This window comes from Sorex fumeus, unplaced genomic scaffold, assembly GCF_029834395.1.
Source record: "Sorex fumeus unplaced genomic scaffold, SorFum_2.1 ptg000240l, whole genome shotgun sequence".
Taxonomy (NCBI): Eukaryota; Metazoa; Chordata; class Mammalia; order Eulipotyphla; family Soricidae; genus Sorex; species Sorex fumeus.
The window spans coordinates 13,549,890-13,554,972 of NW_026606297.1; the positions used below are offsets into that span (position 1 = coordinate 13,549,890).

The following is a 5,083-nucleotide window of genomic DNA, read 5'->3' on the forward strand; positions in this document are numbered from 1 at the left end:
GAAATTAAAATAATTTTAATTTTTATTTTAGGTTGGCTTTCAAATAGAGCTCCCAGCAAAAGATCACATTTTACTTAAATAATGTCAGGTATTTCTATACCTAGACCTGTTCTTACTTTGAAAGAAAGTTCCACAATTGCGAAAGTTCCACATTCTGAGAAATAAAATAATCAACTGCTACAAAGATACCAGATATTTGGGAAATGCAAAACTTCCCAGATAGCCTTGACTCATTCACCAAAAGTGTAAACACGCAGGTCAATGTGTGAAAATGCATTATTCAGGAAAAATGTGCATGCACTCTATTCTTTCTAAATAAATTTTTGATTAAGGTAAGAATTCTAAATGTATATTCACTATCCAGTGTGTAAAAATGTATTTTATTAGAGTTGGTAAAACCCAATGTGCTGTATAAACTTTTTTTCCCAAGAAACCACTCAGACTGCATCCTCTCCCTTTCCCTCATTAAGAAAGAGAAGAACCATTATCAATTGTAAAAGGTAGTTGCACAAGCAACACATAGAACCAGATTCATGTTCAAGAGAGGATGCTCAGGGTCTTCCTCATGTTTCACGTGCTCTACAGGATCAGAGAAACTTCTCTAGTAAAGAACTATGGAAATGATCCCTGAAAGTATAGTCTCCCATATAAACTTTGAATCATCTTCCATATAAACTTTCAATCATCTAACTACTTGTCCCAAATTGTTGCTTCTTCCCTTTTGATGAATTAAAATATACATACATTTAAGAAAAATGCACACATATTTAGTGTGTAATTTGATTATTTAAAATAGTACTATGTACTCACGGTCTCCACACCAGGCTCTTTTCACTAGAGGCGCCCCAGAGGGGGACGGGTGACCTCCCCACTCCGGGGAACCCAGCTCTGACAGCCAACCTCCACTGCCTAACTTCCATCACGCTCCAGGCCACTTTCCAGATCCACATATATCATAGGACACTTTTACCCATTTTCCATAGTTGCAACATCATGTTTGATGGAGTCTGGACAGTAGGCAAAAAAATCATAGAGAGAAGTGTATATATATATATATATATATATATATATATATATACATTTCTCCAAGAGGCATATATATATATATATATATATGCCTCTTGGAGAGCCTGGCAAGCTACTGAGAGTACTCTGCCCGCTCGGGCAGAGCCTGGCAAGCTCCCCATGGTGTATTCGATATGCCAAAATCAGTAACTATAACAGGTCGCATTCTCCTGACCCTGAAAGAGCCTCCAATCATTGGGAAGGATGAGTAAGGAGAGGCTGCTAAAATCTCAGGGCTGGGACAAATAGAGACATTACTGGCACCTGCTCGAGTAAATCTATGAACAGGATGACAGTGATACAGTGATACAGTACTGTATTACTAGCAATCACTAGAATAGAAAAAAGCACATCATATCAAAAAATCCCTCTTCATCTCCTTATAGTAGCCCTCTCCTTAAGCTGGTACTTTTCTAATACTGATTGCCATAGCTAAGTTTTATGTGTTTTTATACATCATAGTGATACTATTTTGTGTCTGACATTTTTACTCAATGTGATTCTTGAGACTATGCAGTTGTATGTAATATTAGTTACTTTTTAATTGCTCAGTGTTATTTTAGAGTATGAAAATATCATAATTCTACCCTTGATGAATATTTAAGGCGATTCCAATTTAAGGCAAACTTGAGTATTTCTGGTTCTGAACATTAAAAATAATGAAATCCCAGAAACAAAACTACATATATATGCACAGCTAATTTATGACAAAATACACAAAAGCTTACAATGTAGCAAGAAACATCTCTTCAATTAATAGTGTAGGGAAAATCAACAGCCACATGTAAAAGTATAAAACTAGGTCACTATCTAAAACCAACAGGTTTTAAAAAGTACCCAGTTTAAAATGGATTAATAAATTGTATGTGAGAACTAAACCAAAGAATACTCAAAAGAAAATACAGGCAGTATATTCTTGACATCGGTCTCACTGATGTGTTTAGGAAGTTAAATCTACCAGAAAAGAAAACAAAAGCAAAAACAAGCAAATGAAATTATAGCAAATGAAAAAGCTCCTGCACAGTGAAAAAAAAAGCTTTCATGAAAATGAAAACAACCTTTGAAGTGGGAAGAAAAGAATTGCATATGATGTTTTAGACAAGGGGTTAATATTTAAATTATAAAAATTCATCAAAGTCAACATAAAAATAATCTGATTAAAAATGAGCTAAAATCTACATAGATACTTCTTCCAAGAAAACATGCAGATGGCAAGTAGATAGCACTGTCTGTAGCACTGTCCTCCCGTTGTTCATCGATTTGCTCAAGTGGGCACCAGTAATGTCATCATTGTGAGACTTGCTGTTACTGTTTTTGGCATATCAGATATGCCACGAGGATCTTGCCAGGTTCTGCTGTGCAGGCGAGATATTCTCAGTAGCTTGCTGGGCTCTCCGAGAGGGACAGAGAAATAAAACCTGCGTGCAAGGCAAAGGCCCTACTCTCTACTCACTGTGCTACCGCTCCAGCCCGAAATTCATGTCTGTACAGCATACATATATATTGTTTGGGAGGGTTCACGTCCAGTGGTGCTCAGGGCTTATGTGTGGCCATGCACTCAGTATCATGCCTGACAGTGCTCAGGGCACATTTTGTGGTGTTAGGAATTAAACCTGGGTTTGCCATGTGCAAGGCAACACACTACCCACTAAACTATCATTCTGGCTTTTAAAATCATTATCTTTAGTGATAAGTCAGAAGGAGAAAGATAAACATTTCGTAATTTTACTCACTGTGGCATAAAGGGAAAATTAATTAAATAAAAATAAATAAAATGAACTAAATGAATGCACTAAATGAGAAGAGTCCTTTGGTCTATCAGAACAATTAGTGGTTATAAGAAGGGCAAAGGAAAAAAGCAGATGAATTAAGACAAAAGGGACATTTATATGATAAAGTATAGAAGCAGACTCAGTGGTTAATTTACTACAATATGTGCATAGATTTATTTTTTCAACAATTCACAACTGCAAATTTTGTACTATATAATACAATGTCCTTTCCATAAGAAATTTAAAACATTTATATATTTACTGATTAAAATAACTTTTTGCTACATTTTAACATTTTTTAGTTTGTTTTCTAGACTACATCCAGTGGTTCTCAGGTGTCACTTTCAGCTCAGTACTTGAGGTTACTCCTGATGGTACTCAGGGAATCCAGCAGTGACAAGGATCAAAGCAGAAGTCCCAAAACGTGCATTGGTGGAGGGAGAAGTGTGCGATCATTGTATGTCTGAAATTCAAACATGAAAGCTTTGTAACTGTATCTCATGGTGATTCCAAAAAAAAAAAAAGGAAAAAGAAAAAAGCAGTTCCACATGCAAAGCACATGCTACATTCCATCCAGCTACCTTTCTTGCATCTATACTTTTTATTTAATTTTACTTTTTAATTTATGTTGAAGCTTGAGGCTACATCCAGTGGTGGCAGGAGTTACTCCAGTCTTGGTGCCTAACAGTCATTTCTGGTAGTATTTGGGTGACCCTATATAGTTTCGTGGATCAAACCTGGGTTTCAGCATGCAAAGCCCAAGTATTCCTAATATATCTCTAAAGTTTTGTACTTTCTAAAAAAAACATTGTTGTTACTGTGTTTGGCATATCGAATACATCACGGGTGGCTTGCCAGGCTCTGCTGTGTGGGCGAGATACTCTCGATCGCTTGCCGGGCTCTCCAAGAGGGGCAGAGGAATCGAACTAGGGTTGGCCATGTTGGCTGCGTGCAAGGCAAACGCCCTACCGCTGTACTATCTCTCCAGCCCATACAACTACTGAAAGAAAATCCGAGTGCAAACAATTCAAAAGGTAATTTACTTGTGAGGAAATGAGTAAAAGGGGCATATTAGAAATTATATGAAATGGAAAAAAAAACATGAGTATATCTTTGCTTTACCACCATTAAAAAACTACACAATTTTGCTCAATTTCCTATAACTATTGAGACTAATAAAAATCTTTAAAATTCCCCTCAATATCTCTCAGTCAAAACCAATAAGAATGCACTTCTAGTTGAAGCAAGTTTAATTTCAGATTTCTTTTGCTTTGGGAATCAAGACATGTCTCAGTAGAAGACAAAGAGAGCCTAGTCTAAAATTTTGTCTTTGAGTTATTTGGGGGAGGATCTAGCAGGTCAGGGTTCAGTCAAGACTGCATACTGCCAGAAAGCATAGAAACTTCTATGATTAAATAGCTCAATAAACTTTATTGATGGGGAGGGGAGACAGAATAAAGATCAAGCCATAATTGATAAGGAAGTAACCGTCCCGCATTTCAGATGAGTAAGGCAGTGTTTGATATTCTGTGGGTGGCATAGTGACCCTGTTTTTGTCTGTGCTGAGACAGAATTATGGAGTGACCTCGCTTTATCTCCTTTTATCATGATCTCAGAGTAACCTTGTCTGAGATTAGGATTCTGTGAGATTGTTTATGTCTAGTCAAAGAATAACATGACCCAGCTCACTGAGCCAGATGGGTTTCTGGAAGTCAGAGGCTGATCCGTTTTTTTTTCCCCATCAAAACTCAGAAGACAGTGTTTCTTCTTAAAATACCATCTAAGAAAAGCAGAACGAAACCTGAAAAAAAGAAATGATTCTTATACATCCATTTTCCACCACTCAAGAACTTCTTAAGAGTGACACATAAAATTAATATCAGAAAGCAAAATGATCTCCTCATGCTTCTTAAAGGAAAAACCATACTGTGAACCAAACTTAAGCATTCTACAAGGTACACAGAAATCGAATGCAAAAGGAGATATTTATAAGTTACCACTTTTTTTCTTGAAAGACACTGCCATTTACCACAGAACAAAAGGAACCTTGTAAAACACAACGCGGGAGTAACATTTGACAAAAGCTGTCTACTTAGGAGCTGAACTTCTCTGCCTCTCTCCTTTTAAAATTCCAGAACATGTACTAAAAGAATAAAAGTTGACTCAGATGGCTGTAAAGTTAAATAGTTCAAAGGATAAGGGTGAAAAGCAATGATCTGTTCCTCCTTCTGATGGAAAACAGCCTT

At 36.7% G+C, this 5,083-nt stretch overlaps 1 non-coding gene across 1 annotated transcript; it reads right to left on the reverse strand.

Moving 5' to 3' along the window:
- Positions 1–432: 432 nt before the first annotated feature.
- LOC130018183 (small nucleolar RNA U3) lies at positions 433–643 on the reverse strand. The gene has a single exon (XR_008791490.1). It is a non-coding gene; the product is annotated as a small nucleolar RNA U3 (small nucleolar RNA).
- Positions 644–5,083: the final 4,440 nt, after the last annotated feature.